At 36.7% G+C, this 9,742-nt stretch overlaps 1 long non-coding RNA gene across 9 annotated transcripts; it reads right to left on the minus strand.

The window, feature by feature from the left end:
* Positions 1-2,699: 2,699 nt before the first annotated feature.
* Positions 2,700-9,742, minus strand: LOC113715353 (uncharacterized). 9 transcript variants are annotated; one of them, XR_011823009.1, is made up of 4 exons: positions 4,921-9,741; positions 3,394-4,831; positions 3,169-3,279; positions 2,700-2,890 (listed from the first exon to the last, which is right to left on the minus strand). It is a non-coding gene; the product is annotated as an uncharacterized lncRNA (long non-coding RNA). The 9 variants fall into 9 exon arrangements; XR_011823007.1 differs by having other exon boundaries at positions 3,118-4,831; positions 4,921-9,742; XR_011823010.1 differs by having other exon boundaries at positions 3,179-4,831.

Raw genomic sequence — 9,742 nt, forward strand, 5'->3', positions numbered from 1 at the left:
AATTTTTGTTAAATACAAAACCTATCAGTTTTTCTTCCGTAGAAATTTAATATAATACTTTTTCAATTTTAGTCATAAATATTTATGTATTTAACATAAATTAAATGATTCAGGATAAAATATCCATAAAGAGCCAATACTTTACTCATGTAATGGATGAAAGTCATAAAAAATTAATAGTTTATGAGGCCATTGATTTTTTAAAAAATATTTAATTTATATTAAATAGATAATCTACTGATTTTTTTTGCAAGAATATTACTTTAACACTTTTCAATTTTTAATTACAAATGTTAATATATTTATCATAAATTAAATATTTGAAAATAAAATATCTGTAAAGAGACGATACTTTAAATAGGATATGCGTATTTACCAAAAATAATAATATCGAAAAACAATGAAAAAATGCAATGATACAACTAAAAAAATAAAGAAATTGATTTTACTAATATTAATGAAAAAAATAACATTGATTTTTCCACTTTTTCAACTACAACCAATGAAAAAAAAATACTACTAAAAAACACCATTGTAATTAAATGAATGCGACTATAAAAATTACCACTATAATTTTAAAAACTATTCACCTGTAAAAAGTTACCACTAAACTAACTATCTAATATTTAAAAACATCAACCTGGCGCCTGCGCATTGCTCGGGATATTCCCTTAGTTAGAATACACAAGTAGGTCAATACCAGTGCCCTCAATGTAGTACCGTCAAAGTTTGCTAGACTAACTAGGGAATAGTACTTTTAATAAAGGGCCTAATTCTTGGTCCAATATTTGGCACCAACACATTATGATTCCAAATATTAATCGAATTTGATATTAAACCCAAAAGGTATTTAATGATGAAACAAAAAATGTCAAAAATTTTCTTTAAAAAAATTATCATGAAATTCAAAATTCAAATTTAATAAATTATTGATTTCCCATTTCCCAACCAATTCTCATTTCTAGGAATGCTCTAAGAGTTGGCATTTTTAGCATCGAGAAGAAGATGACGAGGGCATATACTTGGGACAGTAATAGTGATCTCTTGGGATTTTGATGGTCAGGATTTGGGGTTCTGTGAAAAGAATTAAGCAAATTCAGAAGAACACGAAGAAATAATGAAGAAAAACTCCACTAGTTACAAGTACTAGAATTGAAGTTGTACCTTGAGAACAATCGATTATAGATTTTTACATAACCTCTTTAGACTCTTTTTTCTTAAATTAGAATAGATTAAATTATAAAAATATTATTATTACCATAAAAAAAAATAACTCACAACTTTGACGGTTTGACCCCAAGACGGGTGATGCTGAGAACAACATATATGTAATGAATTATTGATGATCGTGGGATTATTTTCCTTATGAAATCGGAGTTTTTCCTTTCCTTTTGTTTTCTTTTTGTCTATTGGAATTTCTATTGGAAATTTTGTAGGGCATATAAACATCCAATAATCGTTGTACTCATTTAATTTCAATAGTGTGCTTAATTGTTGAATTTATAGTAGTATCTACCACCACCTATCATCGGATTTGGCGATAAGTGTTTGTATTAGTGTTAATAATGGAATGTAAAGAAGATAAGGCTAATGAAGTTCAAATTGTAGCTAAATTGTAAATCTCGACATGTAGGCAAATTCTCTAAATTATGCATGATACCCAATTTTACACTCAAGCTAATATTTATATAATTTTGGGCATACTAGGCAAATCAAGAGAGTAAAAAACACATATCAATAAATCTAACACATATCATTATGCATCGGATACTAGCACTAGGCAAACCATTGTAACATTCCGTACCCCCCCTTGGCAGAAATTGTACGACGTATGAATGGAACCCCCCCCCCCCCCGGGGCGCCACCACCAAAGCCATCCACAAATCCACCAAAAGAAAGAGGAAAGATACCCTCACAAGGAAGAGCATCAGCAAGTATTTCCCAAATCACAACTGCCTCGTTAACTTCACTAGGAAGACCCGGAGAAGAATCATACTATCGCGCAAGATCAGGCTTTCCCTCCTCTTTTTCCCGGGCTTGGGACCGGCTGTCTGTGGAGACAGGCAGAGTTACAAGCATACTACCACACAAAACAGCACAAACATACAAAGCAAGCAAGCCACAATCAAGAACAATAGAGAAGAAAGTGCAGACTTATGTCACAAATTACTACACATTCCTTCAAAGCAACACACCAAACGAATACCAAGACTTTACCATATACTTACTTTCTTCACTTGTTTTCATACCAAGTCTCACCTTTTATCATAACTGCAGACTTAACCATTAAATCAACTAAATCATCACCATTAGTTACGAACTTGCAAATTAGGGGAATCAACCACTGAAACAAATATGATGCAACAGTTAATTTTCTATAGCATTGTACCAAAGAGAATTCGAAAAGGTTTAAGGAAAGCTCCACTGAAGAGAATGGGATATAAAACAGATTTACATACAAAAAATAAAATAAAATAAAAAACTTAAAAATTTTTGAAAAAAATCATAATGCTAAAGACTGATAAAGATCAAATATTATGTATTGCAATCATCCAACAAATAGACCCTACTTATGGGACAGTCATACAATCACAGGGGCTTAAGCTGCACAGGCATATAGAACTAATGATAAGTTGACCTGGAAAACAGGAACTCTCATGAAAAATCCAACGAAATCAACCTCAAAGTTGTGTACGCACTTCAACCAAATTAATGATTTTCAATACTCGTAAACAAGGCATTTGGATTCCTCTCAATTTGTCAATCATTTACAAATGGTTCTATGAACATAAAAACCTGTGCCAGGGCCTGCCAACATGGAACCATCTCCCAAAACAGCAACGCATACTATTGCTGATCTTAGATTGGACCTCTTGATGCCACACCATATCTGTTAGGAACATAAGCAAAGATTGGCCAACAGCTTCTTCCCAAGGATAGACAGAATTCAGTTACATGCACTTTAAAGTTGCATACTAAACCTACGTACCAGAGGATCACAAAATTCAAGTATGAAATGAAATTCACACAAAATACCAGTACCAGTGGTATGTAAGTTGATGACTACAAAAACAGATTGCATGCATCTGTTTTTACATGACTGAACAATAACAGTACCTGTTCTTACATGACTACATCTGTTATTACATGACTGAACAATAACAGTACCTGTTCTTACATGACTACGAAAGCAGATATTGCATGCATCAAGCATCTGCTAACTAACTGAGCATAACCGAATTTCTCTTCCATTCAACTGTAGATGATGAACGCTAGCAGCTGAGTATTCAATGGCAATAGAGGACGACTCCCGTTAGACCCTCTTCAACAATAATGGACATACCAGTTACCACACACCAAAAGCCCAAGAACGATAGGAGGCAAGAAATATACCTACTTCACCAGGACCATGAACCCATACTGAGTTGCATCTTATGCCGCACCCCATGGCATATCAGAAGTTTCTTTCCACATTCAAACATCAAAGTCGTCAATCAAATTCCATGTAGACTAGAGCCACATCTTTACCATCTATATGACTTGAAAGGAGACAAAAAAAAAAAAAAAAAAAGGCAACGAAAGAGAGAGCTCATCCAAAATCTTGTTACAAAACCAGTTAGCAGGGTCCCAAATGCACCAACACTCCGGGAACAAGCTCCTAAAAATAAAAAAAGACAGAAGCCATCACCCACCACCCCCAGTGATTTTTTCAGGCAAAGAGAACATAGAAATAGCAGGTTGAAAAGAAAATCTCCCGATTTATTCCCATCCATCCAAGAGAGAGCTCTTCTCGCCTACACACACCACAAATCCACTTTTCTTGAAAGACGACATCAAAAGAACCAGAGAAGAAAGGACAAATCTTGAAAAATCAACAAGAACAAAACACACAGTGATACCTTTTCCTTGAGGATCAGGAACAGAGACTTCCAAGCAATTACTGACAACAAATAATGCATAAGGCATTTCTACAAGCATGGTGGACTATGGAAGAAGAGATTTACAAATATTTTAGATTATATTTATAATAGTCTACAGACATCAAAAAGTACCAAAACCCTAGAAATGCTCAAGCCAAAAAAGAATGATAAGCATAGGTATGAAGATAAACCCCTCTATAGTAATGTACTAGCCTTTGATCTGAGGACAGATACCTATCTTTTGGCCACCCCTCTGAATCACTGAAATCCTAGATTCGACACAGACACAGTAAATTAAAATGACATAGTAAATTAAAGAACAAGTAGAGAAAATCATTTTTTAAAGAAAACAGCCAAAAAAAGAGAGTAGGGAAAGAGAGCGCTTATCCAATATCTTGTTACAAAACCAGTTAGCAGGGTACCAAACACACCGACACTCCTGGAACAAGCTTCCCTAAAATCAAGACAACGGAGAGAAGCCATCACCCACCTGATTTTTTCAGGCAAGAGAGAACAAAAAAAGACCAGGTTGAAAAGAAAATCTCCCGATTTTATTCACATCCATCCAAGAGAGAGCTCTTCTAGCCTCCACATACCAGAAATCCACTATTCTTGAAAAATGACATCAAAAGAGCCAGAGAAGAGAAAACAAATCTTGAAAAATCACCAAGAACAAAACAAACCGTCATTAACCTCAAAATCTTTTTACTGTCTTTTTACCAATCAACTCTATAGGGGAACTGCTCAAAAACCAGAGCAACTGAGTACAGCAATACAAAAATAAAGCAGAAAGCAAAACTCAAAATTAAGGATCACAATCACATCAATTCCATAATTCCAAGAAGAACCGCATCCCATAATTCTAAGAAACATCGCATCCAAAAAGCCCATGTTCCATCTCAAGTAGTGTTCTGCAAAGAAGTATGAGAACATGAATAGCCTACAAAGACTTGGCACAAAGATGAGAATAATCTTAAAATAAAAACTGTCGATAATTTACCATGCAATCAGACCAATATGCATAGCCTTAACACTTCTTCAGATCAAGCTGAATGAGCAAAATACCAGGAACCCCACCCACACAAATAAACTTGAATAAGCACAGAGATGCATTTGGTTATAACCCGTTCTATTCATCGTTGACTCTGCAAGAAATGCCGCCAGGCCAAAAAGATTCACAGATAAATTATAATTAAGGCATTGAAACCCCTAAATTCCTCTAGCACAAAAGAACAATTTGTGTAGGTGAGAAAATAACTCCCTCCAAAAAATTTATCTAGCCCTTGATCTGAGAATGGGGAGGCAAGTGTGAAGCACGAATCACTTCACTAAAACCCCAAGCTGCACCATAGTAATATAGGAAATTAGAGAAGAGGAGCAAATCCACAGATATCCTAATCAATTTCAAGGAAACAGCAGAAAAACAAGTAGGGAAAGAGAGAGCTCCTCCAAAATCTTGTAAACTGGAATAGCAGGTCACACAAATGACGAGAATGCTCCAATCCAAACTTCCCTAAAATGAAGACAATAGATAAGCTATTACCAACGAATACCAACTATTTTTATTCAACAGAAAGAATTGGTTGGCAGAAAAAAAAAACTCCCGATTTATCACATTCATCCATCCAAGAAGAGCTCTTTTTTGCTTCCATCCATCAAAGAATCACGAATCACTTCACTGAAACCCTAAGTTGCAGCACCCTAGTAATATGGGAAATTAGAGAACAAGGAGCAAATCCACAAATTTCCTAATCAATTTCAAGGAAACAGCAGAAAAACAAGTAGGGAAAGAGAAAGCTCCTCCAAAATCTTGAAAACTGGAATAGCAGGTCACACAAATGCCGAGAATGCTCCGATCCAAACTTCCCTAAAATGCAGACAATAAATAAGCTATTACCAACGAATACCAGCTATTTGTAGGCAAAAGAAAGAATTGGTTGGCAGAGAAAAAACTCCCGATTTATCACATTCATCCATCCAAGAAGCTCTTTTTTGCTTCCCTCCATCCAAGAATTACTTCCATACGCAGAACTCCATCATTCTCAGACCACATCAAAGAACCAGAAAAGAAGACAACCTTTAAACATCAACCAGAACCATTCAAGAATAACTACATCAACAAACCGCAAAACCTCAAGATCAATCCTCAATCAACACCACAAAAATTGCTGAAACCCAGAGCCACAACATATAGCAACACAACCTAAAGCAACGACTGAAATACCAATGTTGAGCCCAAAATAAGAGATTATGTTCAAATACGTCCAATTAATTCACAGAGCAACATACAAGAGACCTTCCTCTCATTAAAGTTGCAAGTGACACAAAAAGCCAACAAAACTGAAATTGGATGCAAAGATGAGAACTGACAAATGAATTGACAAATTCAGATAATCTACCATAACACCAAACCTATTCATGTAACAAGCATAAACTTGATTCTTGTTCGGATCAAGAAGAAAATTCTATGGGAACTACCTAGAAAAACATGTTTGATGGCAGAATTTAAAAGCTAAGAAATACCTGACAGCAGCAATATTGCCACATTGACACAATCCTAAGCATCTGAGGACCATATGGAACCAAAATAAATTCAAAACCCTGAAGACAACAAATGGGCAAAGATAACTCTGATGGAGAAGCAGCAAAGTATGTGCGCAAATTGGATGGAGAGGTTGAAAGCTATTTCAACGGTGTTTCTCCTGGAGTTCTCAAAAAGAAAAATACTCGACAAAACTGTGTACAGGTATCAAAAGGTGCCAAAAGCATAAATTCCTCAAGTACAAGATTGTTTGTAAGAAAATAACTCCCTCCAAAACAGTTTACCATCTGAGGAAGGAAGGCTCAGTTATCACAACTCCAAATCACTGAAACCCGGTATTGCACAACACAGATTGATGCAGGAAATCAGAAAACGAACACAGCTGTCTCACAGAGCAAACCAGCACCTTTAGCCAGAGAACTCCCTAGTCAAACAGCAGAAAACAAGGACAGAGAACTTCTGGAATCTTGTAAAACTTCTGGAATCTTGTAAACCAGTATAGCAGGATAAAAAATGCGACCAGACCCTCTTGCATTCAAGCTCCCCTAAATCAATACAACAGAGAGGGCCAGTTACTAATTGACTCCCCGCCTAATTTTTTCAGGAAATAAGAAAGGAAACCAAAAAGGGAGGAGGGAAAAACTCCCAATTTCGTATAATATTCGGATGCAATATCTTTTTTAGCTCCACCTAAGGCTAGGATTCTGCCAAGCCACGAGGACATCAAAAGAACAAGAAAAAGAAAAGACGACGATCTTGATAACAAAGAACAATCGGGAAATTACTAATCAACAAACCCGACAATAGTAAAAACACAAATCTTCATCAATCTTCGAACGACACCACACCAAAACTATTCAAAGTCCAGATCACCGCCTACAGCAATAAGAACAACAATAACCACACCACAGATATGAAAAAAAAACTCCAGGATTCAGATTACGCTCACATCCATCCAAGAGAGAGTTCCTTCCCACTGTACATGCCCGAAATCCATCATTCTGCAATAAGCACATCAAAAAAACCAGAAAAGCATTAATTTTGGAGGAGACTTGATGTCAAATTTGTCTGATAATTGGAATTATCCAGAAATTACCACATAAACAAACCAAAACTACTGCAAAAAATGGTATCCTTCCCGTTCAATCCTTCGAAATACCAGAGCCACCGCCCGGAAACAACCATGATTAAATCTCAAAAATCGCCATAAAAAAATTAGCGATAATAAGCTTCAAATTAATCAAATCATCAAACCATAGAAGCAACGGTCGAACCCAGTGAAGATCATCAATTGAAGATCCTAACCTTCTGCTAATCCTAGACTCGAGAAAGAGCAGCAAAGTAGGTGCAGGCAAATTGAATGGAGAGGTTGAAAGCTATTTCAGCAGTGTGTGTCCTGAAGTTCTAAAAAAGAAAAAAAAAACTCGAGAAAACAGTGTGCAGATATCAAAAGGTGCCAAAAGCATAAATTCCTCAAGCACAAGATTATGGGTGAGAAGATAACTCCCTCCAAATCAGTTTACCATCTGAGGAAGGCTGGCTCAGTTATCACCACAACTCCGAATCACTGAAACCCTATATTGCACAACACAATCCTAGACTCAAGAGAAAGAGCAGCAAAATAGGTGCAGGTAAATTGAATGGTGCCAAAAGCATAAATTCCTCAAGCACAAGATTATGGGTGAGAAGATAACTCCCTCCGAATCAGTTTACCATCTGAGGAAGGAAGGCTCAGTTATCACCACAACTCCGAATCACTGAAACCCTATATTGCACAACACAATCCTAGACTCAAGAGAAGAGCAGCGAAATAGGTGCAGGCAAATTGAATGGAGAGGTTGAAAGCTATTTCAACACAGCGTGTCCTGTAAGTTCCAAAAAAGAAAAAAAAAAACTAGATAGAACAGCGTGCAGATATCAAAAGGTGCCAAAAGCATAAATTCCTGAAGCACAAGATTATGGGTGAGAAGATAACTCCCTCCAAATCAGTTTACCATCTGAGGAAGGAAGGCTCAGTTATCACCGCAACTCCGAATCACTGAAATCCTATATTGCACAACACAAGTAATGAAGCAAATCAGAAAACGAACACCTGTCTCGCAGAACAACTCAGCATCTATAGCCAAAAAACTCCGTCAAACAGCAGAAAAGGAGGACAGAGAAAACTTCTCTCGAATTTGGTAAACCAGTATAGCAGGGTAAACCCTCTTGTATCCAAGCTCCCCTAAATCAATACAACACATAAGGCCAGTTACTGATAGACTCCCCGACTAATTTTTTCAGGAAATAAAAAGGGAAACCAAAAAAGGGACGAGGGAAAACATTCCCGATGCCGTATAATATACGCGTCCAGAAAGTCTTTTTTAGCCCCACCGAAGACTACGATTCTGCCACACCATAACGAGAACATCAAAAGAACCAGAAAAAGAAAACACGAAAATCTTGATAACAAAGAACGATCCAGAAATTACTAATCAACAAACCCAACAATAGTAAAAGTTGAATCTTCCTCATCAATCCTCGATCGTTACCACACCAAAACTACTGAAAGTCAAGAGCACCGCCTACAACAATAACAACCACAGATATGAATGAAATAAAAACTCCAGATTCAGATTACCCTCACATCCATCCAAGAGATAGTTCCTTCCCACTCCACATGGCCCGAAATCCATCATTCTACAAGAAGCACAGCAAGAAAACCAAAAAGAAGAACCAAAAAGGGCTAACTTTGAAGGAAAATTGATGTCAAATTTGTCCGATAATTGGAATGATCCAGAAATTACCACCAGAAATTACCACGTAAACAAACCGAAACTAGTGCAAAAACTGGTACCCATCCCGTTCGATCCTTCGAAACAACAAATCCACCGCCAAAAACACAATCATGATTAAATCTCGAAAATCACCATAAAAAATTAGCGATAATAAGCTTCAAATTAACCAAATCATCAAACCATAGAAGCAACGATCGAGCCAGCGATGATCATCAATTGAAGATCCTAACCTTCAACTGAGACAAAATCCACAGCAAACGAATCTAATTTAGGGAAAACCTAACCCTAGAACCTAAACAAAACCTACGACGAAGAACAGCAGGCAAAAATCTTACCACACAACTAGCAGGCGAAAACGGTGAATGCCAGTCGAGGGGATTGGGTATTTATAGATGTTTGGGAAGAGAATGAACGGTTAGGATTAAGCCGTCATCTGTGATCTGGTCGGTTGAAAAGAGGTCTATTTATCCAAAAGTCCGCAAGGACATGGGCTAAGATTCTCT

The sequence above is a fragment of the Coffea arabica genome, chromosome 11c (genome assembly GCF_036785885.1).
Source record: "Coffea arabica cultivar ET-39 chromosome 11c, Coffea Arabica ET-39 HiFi, whole genome shotgun sequence".
Lineage (NCBI taxonomy): Eukaryota > Viridiplantae > Streptophyta > Magnoliopsida > Gentianales > Rubiaceae > Coffea > Coffea arabica.